A 20,646-nucleotide genomic window follows, 5' to 3' on the forward strand; every position below is an offset into this window, starting at 1 on the left:
ATTAGTAATAGTCTCAGAATAACCTGTGAGGACACTGTGCTGTAGGGGTATTTCTAGAGGCAGAGGACAATGGCTGCCATTCTCTCACCCCGAAACGTGCTGGGGATAGGAGTGGCCAGTTTGCATACTCAGCAAAGGTTACAGTTGAGCTTGTTGACAAATTTCAGTTTGTTCCTGGGGAAAAACTGTTCTAAGAGCCTTGTGGGAAAACAGGACGTATGTGGAGCCACTGTTATTCCATTCCGATTTCAGCACATTGCTATTTATGAATGGCTTCCTTTTAATTAGGTGTTTAATTTAAAACAGAACTAGTGACTATAACAACCCCCAAAGCACAAACTTGGAGCATTAACCATTTGATGGTGGGGGCAGGGGTTCAAAAAGTCTTTCAATCATAAGGTTATAATTGTGCAGCACATGAAAGAATTCTTTATTATTTTACAGGATAATTAAGAAAACATGGAAAACAGCTTCCCCTGCTAAATAAACCGAATTTGTTTCTCAGAATTACATTTTTTTTTTTTTGGTAAAAATTTGTACCTCAATGAGCATTTATTTTTAATTTTTGAGTGGGGGTAAATTAGAAGGGATCTTTAATTTGGGTATAAGTATTTTTAAATTTCTTGTTCCTTTGCAGGTAGTTTCTAAATCTAAAGCCATGAGGAAGGACAAAAGCAAATGGAAAGGGACATTACATTATTAATGGTCACAGGAACAAAAGTGCACTAAACTGAGTCATCAGTAAATTACTATAACCCCAGGACTCTAACACCCTTAAGGAAAAACATGGCATGCATGGCAAATAATGCTTTAAGGATTTATTTAACAATTTTCTCCCCAGATGAAAATTAAAAGTGTTTCATGGAGTCATTTTGAGATAATCTCAGAAGTATTAGCAAAAAGGAACTGGTCTTTTTTATACTTAATGGGGGAAAATGTTCGTATTTTAGAATAGCATTCTGTGATTATTTTTAATGGGAAAATAAAATATAGGTGACTTCTCCAGGAATCAATATCCTCTTTTCTCCATCCGTGGTGTTTTGCAGGCTGATTAATTTGCAGAGGTTGGGTTTGATTGCTGCTGAAGTAGAAAGTGTTATAGATTCTCTGTTATTCTTCACTCCACTTGGCTGAGGTCTATGGTTCTATCTCTATGTATTTATCTACCTTTCCACATGGTGCTTAGCACTGTAGCTCTGGGCCTCTCCTAAACATATTGTGAAAATCTATTGTACTGAACTCTCAAGTCTCTTGCTGTGAATAGGTAACTACTCTGCGTGCTGCCACCCCCCGCCCGCCCCCCAGAAGAGCTGTTCTATTAGGTAAAGGTAAATGAGCCAGACAGAAACAGGCATTTAGAAAACAGCTTTGTGTGTATACGAAGGATGTATCCAGTTAAGTTTTGAAAGCGAAAAGGGGAGGCACTGAAGGTCATACAATTTATATAATTCCTATAGCAATTAAAGAAATGATGACAGAGGCAACTTGCTCAACATTGAACGTGTGGTATTCATAAATGGTTGAAAGAGGAGCTCGGTATCTCCAGTCTCTGACACCCTGGCACACTTTCCCAGTTACGGTTATCCCAGATACAGATTTTTTTCTGTTTCTGGTGAATGGCTAATTCCATGAACTATATCATCAATATTCTCTACATCACCTCTTTTCAAAAGTTTGAGAGAAATAAAGCATAAAAAAAGGGTTGGTGTTTTTTTGTCTAGCCTAGCCAGAAATGTTTCTGACAGATCACTTCTTTAATCAAGTATTTCTTTATATTTGAAATATTTCAACTTTAAATAGCTGAATTATTGAAAGTCCTCTCACTTTTAAGTGTAGGTATCTTGAAGTTGTGTGAATGTGTGTGTTGAAAAAAAACTGGGTAACGTTTGTATAGCTTCAAAGGTTAAGTTGATTTAAATACAGACTGAATCAAGTATAATATAAAAGCCTTTCAATATACTTGATCCATTTTTTATGTACTTATTGTACAGCTTATTAGAGTGACCATCAAAACTGCATTAAAAATGCAAACTTTAAAGTCATGCCATTTAGAAGGATAGCTTGATGATAAGCTAAATATATCTCTTAGTCAGGAAGAGACTGATGCCTTAGTAATTATGGTGATCTATAAATAATGAAAAATTTAAAAATTCCTCAATTGGGGTTGTTGAAAATAATAATTTATAATATTTAATTCATTGCATTTTCTGAAAAATATAGCATTAAGTATTTTGATATAAAGTCTACATATAAAATACTCTGAATTCTTTCCCAGAAGCAAATCCAGAATCATATTGGTGAATAAACACCATTATTGCTTCAGTAAACAGCTACTTAAGAAATCTGCTCCCAATTAACCTTATAGACAAATGAAAAGCCATCTTCTAAAAATGGACACATTTATTTCTGTAAATATGTGAATTCCTTAGCATTTCTACAATGTTGAAATAAACTGTTTTCCATCTGTATGTATAGATCAGAGTTGGGAGCAATCTCTCTGTCCCTTACAAACAGCCTTGACTGCCTACTCTGAGTTCAAAACTGCCTTAAAATGTGTCATTTTTTGGTATACAAAAGGCATTCTAAAATTGTATTATGCAGTTATTGTGCTGAAAGAATGACCCTTGCCATGCTTTGTTTACTGAATGTCAAATTTTCATTTGTATTACAGCTGTGCACCATAGCAGTTTCGGTTTTGTATGAAGGGCAACTAATGCACAAAACAGTCAAACCACAGAGCAGTAATTAGTCTGGAAAAGATCAAAGTGTGCTCTTCTAAATCCAGCCAATTTGCTCTGGGTGTGCAAAACCAATAGTCTTTCTTTTGCTAAGGTCTCTTATTAATTTTTGCTTTCGTTTGTTGCAGAGCAGCTGCTTTACTGTCAATCCAACATCCTGCTTTAAAAAAAATCCATTTTGATGCCACAAATGCAATTTCAATGGGTTTAGGAATAATAACCAGCTTTTTTTTCACGCCACTTCTAGGAGATAGAAACTTGAAATGAAAGTTTTTAGCATCTGTAAAGTGAAAGAAAGCAACATAAGGCAGAGCCCTGTTTGGATTCGTTGCTCTAGAAAGAGCTGAAGCAGTGTGATCTGTAAGTACTTCTGCTTTTAGTGCTTTTAACCAGCTCTACCCTTATCACTATATGTTTATTGCTCTCTTCTCCTCTTAATATGAGTTGTTTTTTTTTAATACCAGCAGAAAAAAACAATCCTTAAATGAATAGTTCACACATCTCAGGATAAAAACACAAAAATAAGTACTATTGCTTGTTATTTTCTTGATGTAATTATTATTATTTTTGAATGAGTATGGAAGTGGTAGTTGAAGATGTTGAATAAATTTCATCATAGGAGGTAAGTGAATATAACTTGTGAAGGGAAAGAGTACAATATCATCACTTACAAAATGAAATATGATCTTGGAGAACATATTTTAAGTGTAGTGTATACATTTCTCCCCTTCTACATTTTTGTCATTTCTCCTCTCAATATTCTCTCTGGCAAAGGTAGGGAGATAAACAAACTGGTTAGTTTATTGATTCCTATTAATATGGCAGCTTTTCTGTAATTGTTACCTTGAACTCTGCTCTCAAATATTTTATATTTGAATGTATATTTAAATTTCTTGAATGTTAACATGTATTAGCTGAATGAATATATTTTTATGTGTCTGGTGTTGCAGCAGTTTTCCTGGCTTCACAACAAACCATTTAAATTTGATTCTGGGTTACAGTCTACTCCAAACATGTGCCAAATATTTTGTTTAGTGTGAATGTCACTAGCTAACTAGACACTAAAATACAGCCAAGTAGGATGCCTGAGTGGCTCAGTCGTTAAGTGTCTGTCTTCGGCTCAGGTCATGATCTGAGGGTCCAGGGTCCTGGGATCGAGCCCCGCATCGGGCTCCCTGCTCAGCGGGGAGCCTCCTTCTCCCTCTCCCACTCCGCCTGCTTGTGTTCCCTCTCTCACTGTCTCTCTCTGTCAAATAAATAAAACCTTTAAAAAAAATAAATAACATAAAATACGGCCAAGTAAAACAAAAAATGTAATGATAGAATTAGCATAATGAAAAGAAGCATATATAGCAATTTTACAGTAATTGATTATAAACAAATACAGAAAAGACAACTAACAGACTCTTAAAACTAATAAAAAGAGTTCAGTGAGGTTGCTGTATAGAAGACCAACAGTAACAACAACAAAATATCAACAGAGTTCTTCTATACTTGCACTAACTAAAAATAAAATGGGAAATATGATGCCTTGCATTATAGCAACAAAACTTGAAGTATCTATCTAGAAATTGACCTAAGAAAATGTAGAAAATACTTTTGAAAAATATTAAAATTCTTATATTAAAAGATACAAACTTTTGTCTAATATGATCATAGCTTTTAGAGGAGAATTTGAAACAGGGCAGCACTGAAGAAATATTCATTGAATGAATGAATCTGAATAAATGGAGAGAGATGCCATTCTCATCAATGTTAAGTTGTAGAGCACTCAATTATTTTATTTTTTCAGTGCAGATCGAATATGATGGGGGAAACTAGAAGGAAAAGAAAAGAGTTTGGAAATGTGGTATAAGGAAGAACAACAAAAAAGGTAAAAATAAAATAGTTGGCATGCAGCTTACTGATGATGATAGGGTGCCATAAACCAATCAATTCAGTAATAGGTGCCTGAGAGCCAGGAAGGGCAAAAAGACATGCCATGAAATTTTCAATTAATAGACATTAGCAAGTGATGATAGGAAGCTGGAACCTGTGGATGGTGACATCCAAGGAGAGCTTCATAAACCTTTTGGTGTGTTGACTTGAGCGAGGCAAAATGAGATAAGCACAAGGGGAAAGTCCTCTTCTTAGGGCCATATACTTAATGGCAAATACACAGCATAATGAGAAGTGCCTTAACAATATCACATGTGAAAAAGATTTAAAAGTTAATTTTAAACTCAGTATGAATTAGCAGGATGATATAACTGACTTTTCCTCTCCTCAAAATAAAGAAAAACAATCTATCTTTAAGCTTCATTAATAAAGTAACGAAGTGTAATCATACAAGCTGATAACTTTCAACTCTGTAAGCCCAGCCTTCTGCCATCAGTATTGATCTCCTATAGCATCTTAGATTTAGCAGGTATATTAGGTTTTTCTCCTAACCCTGATGTTCTCTTGGTATTTTTTGTCTGGGAGGGCCTGTCTTGGTGAAAACACTACTACCAATGAAGTCACTTATGCCCCAAACTAGGGAGTCAACTCATCCTTATTTAGCTCTTTCTCTGACCCTCACCTGCAATTGGTCTTCCAAGTTCTAGTCACTTTAGCCACTGTTCATCTCTCTCAGTAGCTACTATTTTAATTTAGGACTAATTATTTCTACTTGATTGTCAGATAGTTTCCTAATTCATTTGTCTCCAAATTTGCAAGGCTATCTACACCATTTCTAGTGTATGCATTCAAAACACAAATATGATCATGTTTCATGTTATTTCCCAACTCTAAACCACTTCAGTAGACTTTCATCCGGTCTTCCCATTGTCTATGTGCCATATCTATAAGAAATGTTTGGAGGGGCACCTGGGTGCCTCAGTCGGTTGAGTGTCCGACCCTCGATTTCAGCTCAGGTGATGATCTCAAGGTTGTGGTATGGAGCCCTGCATCGCCTCTGTGCTCAGCATAGAGTCTGCTTGTCCCTCTCCTTCTCTTCCTCCTCTCTCTTGCTTAAATAAATAAATAAAAAAAGGAATGTTTGGAGGATGTATATTCAACATAAATATGTAAAAATAAGTACACAATGTAAATATTTCACACGTCATAAAACACAAAACGAATTTAAAAAGGATGCGATACCATAGGGATTTAAATCATTCAAAATATCATTTACTAATAGAACAAATAAAAATAACCTATTTTTGCAGTATTCTGAAATGTGTTTCATTATTTTTTTAAATGTGTTTCATTTTTTAAAAACTTGGCTTAACATTTTTTTGATACAGTGATTCAGAGCTCAGTTTATTTTGAGATTTGCTTTTGATTGCTGCAGTGATTAAACATAGGATACTTCAAAAACAAATAGAAGTGCATCAATGGCTATAACTATAATATAATTTTTATTTTTCACTCCCATTCATCAGTTCACATCTTTTTTTCTGAAATTTGGGTAATACATTTTTATCTTCCATAATTTCAATCAGTTCTTGTGAGCTAACTAAAGGTGTTATATTTCAGTATTTTTTAACAAAAAAAAGCCCCACTGAAACCTTTTATTTACAAAATTTTAGAACAAGTTAAACAATTTAATTTTCATGCTTTTAAATGTGGAGACATGAGAACAATGCTTTTGCATTGCTTTTGGTAATGAAATCACACAATAATGGAAATATTGCCATTTCGAGTATGCTCTGTCATCCATACATGTTTCTTTTGAAAAACAGTTGCTTTTTCACTAATTGCTAAACTCTCACCTTTATTCTGAAAAGACAGATTGTCTGTTTATTAAAGACTTAGTTTTTTAGAGCAGTTTTAGGTTTACAGCAAAATTGAGAGGAAGGTACAGAGATTTCCCATATGCCTACCGCTCCCACACATTTCCTCCATTAGCAATATCACTCACCAGAATAATAACAAAATGATATCAAAAATGATATTTATCAAAGATGAATCTGCACTGACATTATAATCACCTCACCCAAAGTCCATAGTTATCTTAAAGCTCACTCTTGATGTTGTATAATCTGTGGGTTTGGACAAATACATATTAACATACATCCATCATTATACCATCATGCAGCGTCTTTTCACTGCCCTAGAAATCTGTGCTCTGCCTATTCATTTCCCCATTCCCCACCCCTGAGAACAGCTGATCTTTTTACTGTTTCCATAGTTTTTTTGCATTTTCCAGAATGTCATATAGTTGGAGTCATACAGTATGTACCCTTTTCAGATAGGCTTTCAACTTACTCATATGCGTTTAAGTTTCCTCCATGTCTTTTCATGACCTGATAGCTCATTTCTTTTTAGTGCTGAATAATATTTTATGGTCTGGATGTACCACAGTTTATCTGTCCATTCACCTACTGAGGGACCTCTTGGCTGCTTCCAAGTTTTGGCAATTGTGAACAAAGCTGATATAAATGTCCCTGGGAAGATTTTTGTGTGGACATAAGCTTTCAACTCCTTTGGTTTACATACCAAGGAGGGTGATTCCTGGATCATACGGTGAGAGTTCGTTTTGTTTAATTTTGTAAGACACTACTAAACTGTTTTCCAAAGTGGCTGTATCAGTTTGCATTTCTCACCAGCAATCAACAAGAATCCTTGTTACTCCACATTCTCTCCACATTTGGTGTAGTCAGTGTTCCAGATTTGGGCCATTCAAATCGGGGTATAGTGATATCTCATTGTTCTAACTTATATTACTCTGTTGAAATATAATGGGGAGAATCTCTTCATATGCTTATATTCTGTTTATGGTGAGGTGCGTTTCAGACTTTTGTCCATTTTTCAATTGAGTTATTTGTTTTCTTACTGAGTTTTAAGAGTTCTTTGTATATTTTGAATAACAGTACTTCATCAGATGATGTCTTTTGCAAACATATTGTCCCAGTCTGTGGTTTGTCTTCTAATTCTCTTGATACTGTCTTTTGCGGAACAGAGGTTTTAAATTTTAATAATGTTCAGCTTATCATTTATTTCTTTCATGGGTCGTGTCTTTGGTGTGTTATCTAAAAAGGCATCACCATACCCAGTCATCTAGGTTTTCTCTTACGTCATCTTCTAGAGTTTATAGTTTTGCATTTTACATTTAAGTTTATGATCATTTTGAGTTAATTTTTGTGAAAGATGTAAGGTCTGTGTCTAGATGATTTTTTTTTTGCATGTAGATGTCTAGTTGTTCCAGCACCATTGCTCCTTTCTTTTTTTTTTTTTTTTTTTAAGATTATTTATTTATTTATTTATTTGACAGAGAGAGACAGCGAGAGAGGAAACACAAGCAGGGGGAGTGGGAGAGGGAGAAGCAGGCTTCCCGCCGAGCAGGGAGCCCGATGCGGGGCTCGATCCCAGGACCCCGGGACCATGACCTGAGCCGAAGGCAGACTCTTAACAACTGAGCCACCCAGGCGCCCCACCATTGCTCCTTTCAAAGTCAAAGAGCAGTGACTGTATTTATGGGGGTCTGTTTCTGGGCTCTCTATCCTGTCCATTGATCTATTTGTTTACTCTTTTGCCAAAACCACATTGCCTTTATTACTGTAGCTTAATTGTAAATCTTTGTTCTCCTCCTTCAATACTGTGTTGGCTATTTTGGGTCTTTTGCATCTCCAAAATACCTTAGAATCAGTTTGTTGATATTCATGAAATAACTTGTTAACACTTTGATTGATGTTTATTTATTTAAAAAACCCCATCTGCAAGGTAGTATGCTAATGGCAAATTATTCTCATCATAGGAAAGGTAAGCAAATTTTGACTGCTTGTAAAAGGAAAATGTGCAACTCATCTTTATATATGAAAGTTCTTTTTCAGTTCTTTGCTGTGAGATAAAAATCTCTGTGTAATACCTCAGATTTTCATGATAATTTTTTACCTCATTAAAAGGTGATATTGAAATATTATCAAGACATGGACATTTTAAAGTCTTTGTTTTTATAAAAATGCCATCAACAAAATAAAATGTTCATCTGCTTTACCATTTTTGCACCCAAATTTGCTTATAATAACATAGTTAATGAATTTTGCTATGGTGCTAACTTTGTCACTTTACCCTAGGGCCTTTTTTCTCTTTCTTTTTAGTCAACTTTCTGTTTATACCCACTATTTCCCTGACAGAGTGTTTTCGAAAGATATCAATACTAATGAGAATATATATATTCTTCACTACATTTCACTTTACTGGCTCACCAAAGTTGTTCATGTATTTCATTATTGAGAGAGTAACAAATATCAAGAAGAAACATTTTAGAAACATCCATAGTTTTGTTCTCAAGTGTTTAGCGAGTGTCTGATACTCATTTCTTCAAATATTTAGCTTTGTTTTCCATTTATTTATCTGATGCATTTTTTTTTAAAGATTTTATTTATTTATTTGAGAGAGAGTTAGAGAGCAAGAGAGCATGAGCCGGCAGGGAGGAACAGAGGGAGAGGGAGAAGCAGATTCCTCAGTGAGCAGGGAGCCCGATGCAGGGCTTGATCCCAGGACTCTGTGATGACCTGAGCCGAAGACAGACACTCAACCAGTCGAGCCACCCAGGCGCCCCTTATCTGATGCATTTTAATCAGTCACTGTCTTAGGTTGGGTTCCCAAAGAAGTAAATCTTGAAAGAAGGATTTGAGTGTAAGGAGTTTATTTGGGAGAAGGAGATCCCAGAAAGCATGGATAAGGGATGGCAGAAGTGAGAAAAGGAAGAGAATGATCCAGTAAAGGAGGTGTCACCAAGCAGGTTCCTGCTATGAGCAAATGGAGCTCACTCCAGCTGGAGAGCTCAGGAGCTAGCATAGAATTTTTCTGAGTTGTTCCACTTGAGACACAGTAAATATTCTCCAACTCTTATCTGTCATCAGCAGACAAAAGTTACTGAGCTCTTCTGGCCTACCTATTTGCGGATCTAGAGAGCCCTCAGATGGAGGGCTACCGTGTATTAAGATGCAGTCTCCAAGGCTCAGGGACAAGGTTATGAAGAAGGTATGTGGACAGGTCACTGCATCATCTGCTAAGGTCAACAGAGGGCTTCAGAATGCTTTGGACCATGTTTCTAAGGAAGAAAGAACAAGTATTTTTAACCAAAGCTATTACTGTTAAGTAAGTCCTGCAAAAGAGGGGCGCCTGGGTGGCTCAGTCGGTTAAGCATCTGACTTTGGCTCAGATCAAGATCTCAGGGTCCTGGGATCCAGTCCCGCTTCAGGCTCCCTGCTTGGCAGGGAGTTTGCTTTTCCCTTTCCATCTGCTTATCCTCTTGCTTATGTGCTCGCTCTCTCTCAAATAATTTTTTTTAATCCTGCAGAAGAAGCTATTAATCTTTATCAAATTTAGAAAAAAATTTGTAAGGTCTTCATATTCTAGATGTAAATCTATACCTTAAATAAAAATATACCTTCTTTATGTATATATACATATATATATATACACACACACATATATGCATCTATATGTCAATGATTTAACAGATCTGAATGTATCATTAGTATTTTTACCTGACAAAGAGTTTATACAAGGAGTAGAAGGATCAGCTCTGCCCTTTTCTTAGGTCTTATTTTGCTTACCCTGTTAGTGTTATCTTCAGTTTGGGGTTTCTTTGAAGAGATCTTTCTTAAGTCAGTTGTCTATTTTATGAGGGTTATTTACTTAAAAGTAGATAATATAATCCATACATCTACTTAACTAGGCACCATAAAATGCAACATTTTTGATCAAAGTAAAATGAATAACAGGGTGATGGCCAACTGTTCAGCCCTCCATGTTGTGGAATTCCCATTTTTCCTTCAAGATGCTTTGCTTGCTTACTGTATATGAGATGTGACAGTTGATATTCAAACCTATTGAGGTTGCCAGTGTCAATTCCAGTGAAATATTAGTAAAGCTTAACATTTTCCTAATTCTTGGGGTAAAAATCAAATAAACTAGAAGTTCTCATATTTTACCCTGCTGGATCATTTCCTGCATCCCCTGTGGTATGTACACCCGAATTTGGAGACCACTAGACTGTAGGACAAAGTTCAGATGCCTTAGTTTGGCGCACACAGTCCTCCACCATCTGGCCCTTGCCTACATCTCTAACCTAAGGTCTTGCTTTGTCTTGCCTTATACCCTGCATTTCCGTTATAATGAACTTTTTGGAGTTCCCTCAATTTATCATGTTGAATCATAATGTCAGAACTTTTGTTTATGCTATTGCTTCTTCCCAGAATGCTCTTTCTCTTTGGACTACCTGGGAAAACCTCCTCTCTGAAACTTTTTCTAGCCTTTTTCCACTCCCCAGGGAGCACTGAAAACATACTCTTTGGAACATTACTGTATTGTCAACCTTAACTTTTGTTGAACCTCTTTGCTAACATTCTTGGCTCCTCCTATAGATTATCATCTCCCTGAAATCAAAGATGTTGTCTAGTTTGTCTTTGTATCTTCAGCATATAGCCTCAAATAGGCACGCAGCCATGCTCATTGAATTAACTATGGGGTCATAGTCCTATTGTACATAGTCTTGATTAGCCAGCTCAGAGGATTGTGTTTAGGTCATGATGTCTCTTGAAGAAGTACTTGGAAACCTGATGTGTAGTCAGAGGAAAAGAATTCCAAACAATGTTATGAGAGCAACTGTAGCCTGGGACCAATGTATAGAGAAATAGGGAAGAAGGATTTGGTTTTAATATAAGGAAGAATTATCTAACAACTAGAGCTGCTTGAACACAGGATGAATGGCTTTGGGGTATGGTGAGGGTTTTTTGGGGTTTTTTTGTTTTGTTGTTTTGCCAGTGGAGATGTTGAAATAAAGCCTGGATGGATAACCTTCTTGAGCGGACTGAACAAGCGCTTAAAGCATCTGGAGTGATCATGGTAAATGGAGGAGAATTTAGCTAATCTTTCGATTGTAAACAATCAAGTTGTGACCTGAAATCATTTGGTATGTCGAGTGATAGGTCTAAACTTTAATAGATATTGTTTCAAAAAAAAAAAAAAAAACAAAGCAGTGATGGTATTTTAAGTAAACAATTCCTCTGTAATTCAGAATGTCTGGATCTGGGTGAGACACCGCCATAATGCTGCTTTGCCTTCTTATGAGCCAGGCTAAGCAAATCTTTGAGCATGTGCTAATGCTGTTTATTTTTCTTTGTGAATATACTCACAGACATTTAACTTGCTTCCTCTCTTCTGAGAGGTAGGATACTTTCACTCTGCCTAACCATGGATTTAAAATTTATAGTCTGAGAGTCCATAACAAAGTGATAGTGTCTCTAGAGTATTGGAGAAGTAGCAGGTACCTTAATCTAGATGTTCAGGGCTGCCTGAGACAGAATTCTAAAATAAAATATTGAATCAATTAAATTTAATTCAGGACATACATAATAAGCATGTATCACAGGTTTAAATAACACTGTTGATAGTATACCATAATCTAATTTTAACACCTTTGAAAGGCATGAGTCTTATAATATGGAAACTGAGGTTCAGTGAGGTGGAAGGCACTTGGCTCAGTGGTGTACAACTAACTGGTTTCCGAACCTAGGCCACAATCCATCACATCTAATTCCTCTTCGATGGGTTTCTCCGTTTCATCACACTGCCTCCAAAGTATAGCGTGTGGTCCTGACCCTGAAGAACTTTTGCAGTCTCATGAAGGGATAAGACATATCCATAAAACAATTAGAGAACAACAGAAGTAAAATCAAGTGCAGTAAGTGCATTAGAGCTGAGGAGGAGTTTGGAAGGTCAACAAGGTGAGAAATCACAGGCTAAAGGATACGGAAATTTTTATTAAGAGCAACTTTGAAAATAGCTCTGAAAGATAATTAGGCTTACAAAATTTTTTCTTTGGTTCCTGAAGTGCATGTTGGCTTTGTCCACATTCACCCGTGCCTTTCCTTCTCTTTTACTTCTTTTCAGTTTTACTACTCTCTATTATACTGGCCAATGGGACGCAAGCATCTAATTGCAGCAAATTCTTATACATTCCAAGTGACCCCCACAAAAACAGGTTGCCATAGTAACCAAACAAAAAGGGACTAGAAAACACAAGCAAAGTATTTACTTAATGTCTGATGGGCTCTCTGCACGATTTTCATTAGACTTGTTGCTGGCTTTCTTTTAGGTTTGGGTGCCAGTCACTGCTTATTTTTTTAAACTGTTAAAAAAACGAAAACTTTATCAGGCCCTTTCGTATAGAAAATTGTATCAAGCTGTGAAGTCACAGCAACTGATTTTTTAAATATATGAATCTTATTTAGAAATGTTGATTTATTACATAGAATTAACCCAGAAGCTTGCAACTCTTGCCAATGGCATTCGAGAGAACAGCAGGGCCATTTGATGATAGTTAAGAGTTGTTTAAGAATGCTACAAAAAAGGGAGGCTCATAGTAGCTTTAAAAATAATTTTGTTAAAGATCCTTTTTATTTTTGCCACCACATCAATAATAAAAGTCTACACTAATCAGTTGGCATAGATACTTCATTGTTAATTATTTTACATACAAAGTCTAATTAATAGACTATATAATTAATACAATCTGCTGTGTTCTAGCTAGTTTTAATCTTTTGGTGAAGAAAGATTTTGACAATGAGACACAAAGTCCTTTAGGCTCATAAAATATGTCTGACATTTTTTGAATTGGGGAGGAGGACCCACTCCCTTCATCCCTACTATTGTTTTGGTACCTTTTTGAAGTGCTAAAACATGAGAATTCAGAGACAGTCCAGGAAGATGGCATCTGTAGCTATGGCAAGCTCTGAAGGTGTAGACAAATACACTGCGTGTCACTAGGTGGTAGGTTTGCTTGGGATCTTGGCGTAACAGACTCTTGTAAGAAAAGATAATTAGAAGCTGCATGCAGTAAATAGCTTCAGCTGACACTTGCTTTTAAGAATCACACTCACATCTATCTTGCAAAAAAGTGATTCTACAACATCAGTGACATTTGTAGGAGTAGAAAACAAAGCTGGATGCTTGTTTGGAAGCCTAGTTAGGCAGGGGGAAAAGTTACTCCATAAAGGCATAGGTCTTCTATGCAGTGTTGCTGCTCTGTGATACAGGTCCACCCACTTGCATATACAGAATTTGCTGTATTGTACTAAAATGCCTTTTTTTGCATCTTTCTATGTTAATTCTCTTAGTCTTGCAGCTGAGTGTGGGGTTCTTAAAGCAAGATTCTCCTTCAATGAAGGGATTTGTCTCTTTGGAATAGAGTCAATTCAATGCCAAGTTGATTCTACTCTTGGGTCACAAGAGAAAAACGTAAGAAAATATAATGCAATTTTTTCCATATAAGGAATACTTGTTTGTAACAACAGTGACAAAATACATAGGAGAATGTTCATTATGTATGTCTGTATTAATGCCTCACATGTGATCTATCCTGTTTTTGTACTTGGGGATGTCTATCTAATCATTCTTCTTTTTGAATTGGGCTGTTTTATGTGGAAGATGTTAATGTGGGCTTCACCAGTATCATTGCTACATTGTATCCGTACAGGAAGGTTAGAGCCAGTTAGCCAATGGCTAATTCCTATCTGAAGTATTTCTGTGTTGCAGTCTCTAATTCAGTCATTCTTTGGAAAGGAGGTGGTAGGTTTGAGTGAGGATCCAATAAGAACACACATCATTGAGTTCTAGCCTAAAGGTGGGCTGGGACAGATTTTGCTCTGAGGGCAGGGTTGGTAGATATATCCCTATCCGAAAGTTCGTGCATATGATCCCCAGTACATGTACAGAAAAGGCCAGGCTTTAAGGGCCTGAAGTCAACATCAAAAGAATCCTGTGAAGAGTTCTTTGCTGAAGTTAGGGAGATTAGGAGTGTAACTTTGTCCTTTGTTTCCAGTGAAAAATGTAGGCTGGAGAAAAGAAAGGATTTCTTCTAAATTCTTTTTGATTTATCCCACAGCAGCACTTAAATACTTGGTTTTCTAACTTATGAAATGATTGCTATTGACTTTTTCTTGTTTAACTAGAATTTATTCATTGTTCCATCTCTGTCTAGTGAGCAAAATGCTAATGACTTTTCCTGGGTGTAGTCTTAATTAATAGTCTCAATTATCTGAAACATTTATTCAGAGTCTTCAGTAAGTGGCCTAAGGATAATGTAAAAAATTACTCCCCTCCCCCAAACAGCAAACCACCACCATCTCCACTCCCACAGCGGCCTTTCCTTGAGTGCATAAAGGATCTAGTAAAACAACATCAGCTGCTTTCCATTTTTTTTTTTTTTAATTTGTTAGCCAGAGTCTGCTGAGGCTCCTCAGTAATTCCCTTAAGTATCCAAAGGAATCCCTCTCTTTCTTTGGCTTCCTCTCTCCCACAGGGCCCATTATCTCTATTAGCCTGCCTTAGAGAAGACATCCGTGACATGGTCTAACTTCTCTGAAGTCAAGGATGCCTTCAAAAGCAAAGTTTGGGTGGCTGGGGGAGGAGAGCAGGGCAGGGCACAACAGGGAGGAGGGAAGGAATTATAAACAAAGGGACAGCTGGGGATTGGCCCATTCTTTCTGGGCATTTTGTGGAGCCTCTTTAGAGGCAGTGAAGAACGTAAAATCTAGAGGCATCTTTTAAAAACTGCTTGATAAATTTGTGACGACTTTTTTTTTTTTAAGATTTACTTATTTATTTGAGAGAGACGGGGGTGGGGGTGGGAGGGACAGAGGGAGAGGGAGAGAGAGAATCCCAAGCAGACTCCCCACTGAGAGCAGAGCCCTGGCTCGGGGCTTGAGCTCACCATTCTGAGATCATGACTGAGCCACCCAGGTGCCCCTAAGTTTCTGACTTCTTAAGCTGATCTACATAAGGAATAAAGATGAGAGAAATAATGCAAGCCAAGTGGCTGGGTATGAACCTAATCCAGTTTTCATGTAAGTTTGTAATAGTTTTGAAGGGATCCTTGCATTCTCTGTTTAGAAATATACCAGAGGAACTAAAATAGGTAAGTTCTAACATCTCATGTGTGTAGTTCCCTGGAGCAAGATCTAAATACCCTCAAATGCTACCCCAGTTAGAGGAGTGTGAGCTTTACAGATACCAGTTCCAACAAGAAGCCATAGATTTTTTTTTTAAATTTAAGTTTACACCTTAAATAGCGTTGGGTGAAGTATGATCAAGGAGGAGGGAAATTATGGAGAGAGAAGATGGGAGATTTTTTTCTTGATTGAGTAATTTGAATTTCATTTTTCAAAAATTAGCCAGTAGTTTCTCTTAGTAGCATGTTACACAGATATTTAGTTTCTCTTAGGGAATTGAGGGCAAAATTCCACTTCCAAGGAATAAAAGATTGAGGATCAATTAACTTTCCTATTTAAAAAAAAAAACAAAACTCTTTTTCTGAGTATAAAAACAATCCATATCCATTATAAAAAAGTAGGGAAAAGAAATGAATTCCACATTACATAAAAATTATAATAATTTGCAAAACCTTCTGTAGTTGCTTACCAACGTTAGAAGATGAGGGACAATGAGGGAGAAACCTTCTCTTATGTGGCTGCAAAGGAAAAAGAAAAAAGATTTTTAGGCTAGAGGCTCTGTGGGCCCCCTTACCTTCTCTCTAGTGCCCAAGAACCACTGTCCTTGAATCTTATTCACCATAAACCCCTTAATATATGTGAGCAACAGGACTGTGTGGGAGTCAACTTGGGGCTGCCGTTCTAAAGAAGTCTCCTCCAGGGACAGCTGTCCAGCACCAGCTGCTGGCTTGGCAACCAGATATAAAGCCCTGGGGAAACCTCTGTTCAGGGACCAGATAGACAACGTGGGCCTCAGAGAGTTCCCTCCACAAAAACCATCCCTCTTTAACCTGGATCGAAATGAGTTCTCAGGGCTTACTCTCTAGTTGGGAGATCCCCAAGGTTAGCACTCTGGAATAGTTAAGAATCACTGCCATGTGGGTTGAATTCCATTTTGGATATGTGTGTGCATCGTGTGCTTTGGACTTTATCCCCCAACAAAATGACAGTTTTCCAAAGTTAGCCGAGATGGGGAGATATCCTGTACTCTTTGGCGTGTTGGTATTTTTTTTTAAAGATTTTATTTATTCATTTGAGACACAGAGAGAGAGAGAGAGCATGAGCAGGGGGGAGGCAAAGGGAGAGGGAGAAGCAGGCTCCCCGCTGAGCCAGGAGCCCAATGTGGGGCTCCATCTTTGGACCCTGGGATCATGACCTGAGCTGAAGGCAGACGCTTAACCATCTGAGCCACCCAAGTGCCCCGGCTTGTTGGTATTTTTGATTCAGGAGTGGAAAAATGGTTTTGAGGGAGCTGAAGAAATGAAAATTGTTTTTGTACATGTTGACTTGTAGTGAGTGGCCAAGCAAAATGTTGGGTGTTCCTGGGAGGCTGAGGTTGTCATGACCGTGGCCTGGCTCTGCAGACTGTCACCAGGATTTAAGGGTTAGGAATCTGGGAGGCAGTGGTACTGGTTCATGTTGGTGGCAAGTTTGGGTGACAGTGGGACTATAATTTTGGGCTATTCTTCCAGGTTGATGTGTGGGCATACGGTATATTGGTGAATAATTCAGAAATCCAGGGGTCTTCAGTGAATTGAAAAATAATTATGGAAATCCTGACTTGCTGGTTGCTTTTATGTTTCTTCTCAGACACCTTTAGAAGGAAAAATGGGAGTTGTGCCCTCCTTTTCTTTCCCCTTTCATTTGCCCCAATTAGAGGAGGAGGGGCTGCAGGATTGGTTTAGTCATCATACCTTCATAATTTCGTTGCAGTTCAAGATGTTCTTTTATGAGAATTAGCAGCACGGGGCTGTAAGGTGACATCTGCTTTGCATAATCAAAATAGTCTTTTGCTGAGCGAAAATGTCTTTTTAATGCTTTGGGGGTGACCCTCGAGACAATGCTTTCTCTGCTTCTGTACGGTCCATGAGAAAATAGAAGGGCTCTAAGAAAGCTTTTCAACAGAAGTAAACCTCAGAACAATTGGAAACAAACAATGCCCATATCCTTTCCCACCCAAAACGTCTTCCGTGAGCCTGCCCCACAACCAGAGGGAGAAGGAGGTGTAACTGCACATTTATCTGCAGGTTGGAAGCTGGAGAGAGGATTGAAGTGCAGGTGAACTCTGCACTGTGATTTCATATTGCAGTGGCTGCATCTGTACCACCTGTTGCTGGCATGATTGGAGCATTAGCCCTGGCTCAGCCTCAGCACCATTGCTAACTCTGCTTAACATCACCCCGGGGGAGGCTTTATTGGAAGCCCAGTCACTTTGCCTCGGCAATGGTGTACATTGGCGCCCCATTCAGCCCTTTTTTCTGACATTAGCACATTTGAATGGGCCACCAGTGAAGCCATTCAGTGAGAACATGCAACCGGGGTTTCTGGGTGGCCTGGGGCTGAGCTGAGAATTCTCGTTAATGGACTGCTAGACTTAGCCTATTGAGGTACATGAACTCAGTGACCAAAGAAAAGTGAGACAAAGATGTCCCTCACGGGAACATGTAGGTCAGAAGTGGACAAAAGCAGACATGGACCAGTCAGAGCTATTTGATTACTGAGCTGAAAAGGGAACACGGATCCCCGTGGGGGGGCAGTGCGACTGATTTGACAGAAATCTCAAAAATGCCCGCACACTCTGAGAGCGAGGCATTTACCAGAATTGCAGGTGGTGTGTGAAGTTATTTTAAAAATGTTTTTTTCCTTCCACTTGTCTTTGTGGTAATTTCCTGTTTGGTAGTACTTAGAAAAGGCTCCCAATAACTAGAAAGAAAAGAAAGGGTCACCAAATTGAACTGGAAAAAGCATTCTTAAAAGGGAAAGGTGATCACGGGCAACATTCCCCCTACTACTGGTGCTCAGGTTCAGGCTCTTAAGGGATGAGAAAATTTGCTTTGGGAACCAGAACTTTTACATGTGCAGGCTTATAACTTTAATACATGAGCGTAATTTCAAAACCTTAACCCTAAGACAGGATAAAAAACATAAGTTTTTGAAGTTTTGCAAAAAGATAAAGGAAAAGAACAAGTGAAAAAGGTTAAGGGATCATTTTAGATCAACGTGGTCAATAACAGCATGCTTCATTATGATTGACCCCACACTGTTGCTTCTTGCTGTGTAAGTTTCTGTAGGAGAGACATTGGTCCCTCAAACTTAAATATGTGATCTATGCAAATATCTAGAGATCTAATACTCAGATGCTCATGAAATTTGAAGTGTTGTGTAATTTTTCAAAGTGACATTTTAATAACAGTATGAACAATTCATGACAAACCAGGCTTACTTATTAAAACTTGATTAAAAATTTTACAGCTTCTTGGGAGGGGGGTTGAGGGATGGGGTAACTGGGTGATGGACATTGGGGAGGGTATGTGATGTAATGAGCACTGGGTATTATAAAAGACTGATGAATCACAGACCTGTATCCCTGAAACAAATAACGTATTATATGTTAATTAATTGAATTTAAATAAAAAAATAAACTTAAGAAAATTTTACAACTTCTTGAGATAGCAAGATATTTTAAAATGTTCCAGATTTTGGTTTTATAAGATTTTGGGAACCTAAAAATACTTGTAATCCTGTTCTGTAAAAGGAACTGAGAAGAAAGTGTGTTTTTTATTGTGTCATAATATAATGCAACTATTTTTACGAGGAATGTATTCAATTTTAAAAGTGTGACTGAAGGAAAAGGAAGAGGCACATCTTAACAAGAGAGTCATATCCATTTATGTTGAAACAGAATCTTACGAGGGAGACCACTTCAGGGTCCATTATAGTCTGTCGTATCCGTACTGTGATTGAGATCAACAGAGGCTTTGTGGGTTGCCAAAGCCCTACCTGCCTGGACTTAAAAGTAACACTTTATCTCGTTATGTTTTATCTAGAATTGCTTCATTAGAGTGGGAATCAGTCTTGCTTTGTTAGGGCTAGAATCTTTAAATTTAGATGTTCTACCTCATGTTGAATTTACTAAAGGTAAAATTGATTTACATGTTATCTGTCATTGTTGTGATACTTTCATTAAATGTTTTCCCAACATTTTAAACCTGTAGTAAAAGTTAACAAGAATAATATCAAAATTTTGACTACCCTGAAAAAAAAAACCTTTGATAACCATTCAGCTTTTCTCATTTTAGCATTTTTTTTAAAGATTTTGTCTATTTATTTGTCAGAGAGAGAGAGAGATTGAGTACAAGCGGGGGGGGGGGTAGCGGCAGGCAGAGGGAGAAGCAGGCAGAGGGAGAAACAGGCTTCCCACGGAGCAGGGAGCCCGATGCGGGGCTCGATCCCAGGACCCTGGGACCATGACCTGAGCTGAAGGCAGAAGCTTAACTGACTGAGCCACCCAGGCATCCCTCGTTTTAGCATTTTAAAAATCAATTCCCGAGGTTCCTGGGTGGCTCTTGAGCATCAGACTCTTGGTTTCAGCTCAGGTCATGATCTCATGGGTTATGGGATCGAGCCCCATGGTAGGCTGCCTGCTTGAAGATTCTCTCCCTCTGCCTTTCCCCCCACTTGTGTGCACACTCTTTCTCTCTCTGTCTCTCTAAAATAAATAAATAAATATTTTAAAAAATCAATTCCCTTTCTTTCTACCTTCGTGATAAGAAATCCTTAGCTTTCTTTTGTTATATGCTGTCTAGTCCACTTCTACTATTTCTCCTTTAGGGTACTTCAATTACATGGTAGAACAATTTTATCTCTTTATGTTATTCAGAGCAACTTGCCTTTGGAAAACTTCAGTGTGAGTCCACAGTTGCTTTCTAGTGAAGGGGTCCAGAATACACCACCCCCAGATATGTCCCATTGGCATAAGGGTTATTTTTGAGCTGAAGGCAATTGAGAAAGACATAGGAAAAGTCCTCCCCATTTCTGACTAAAAGCGGGGCAGAAATTTCCATTTGTAAAGGTGTTCCCACGTCCTGTACCAGGAAGAGCAGAGATAGCACAAAGATGAGTCTGCCTGACAAACCTTACTGACAGCCACCTTCCCACAATTT

The 20,646-nt window shown here is 37.8% G+C and overlaps 1 protein-coding gene across 4 annotated transcripts in view; it reads left to right on the forward strand.

Moving 5' to 3' along the window:
• The window catches only part of BRMS1L (BRMS1 like transcriptional repressor), a 184,353-nt gene that overhangs the window by 70,233 nt on the left and 93,474 nt on the right, over positions 1-20,646 (forward strand). Inside the window, exon 13 of one of the 4 annotated variants that reach the window (XR_012378957.1) lies at positions 2,986-3,098. The exons of the other annotated variants lie outside the window; for them this stretch is intronic. The gene's annotated coding sequence lies outside the window, so the exon portion shown is untranslated. The remainder of the gene's footprint in view (positions 1-2,985; positions 3,099-20,646) is intronic. 4 annotated transcript variants of the gene reach the window in all.

Source organism: Callorhinus ursinus, unplaced genomic scaffold (assembly GCF_003265705.2).
Source record: "Callorhinus ursinus isolate GAN/ISIS: 27379988/994484 unplaced genomic scaffold, GSC_fseal_2.0 scaffold8, whole genome shotgun sequence".
NCBI classification, from domain to species: domain Eukaryota; kingdom Metazoa; phylum Chordata; class Mammalia; order Carnivora; family Otariidae; genus Callorhinus; species Callorhinus ursinus.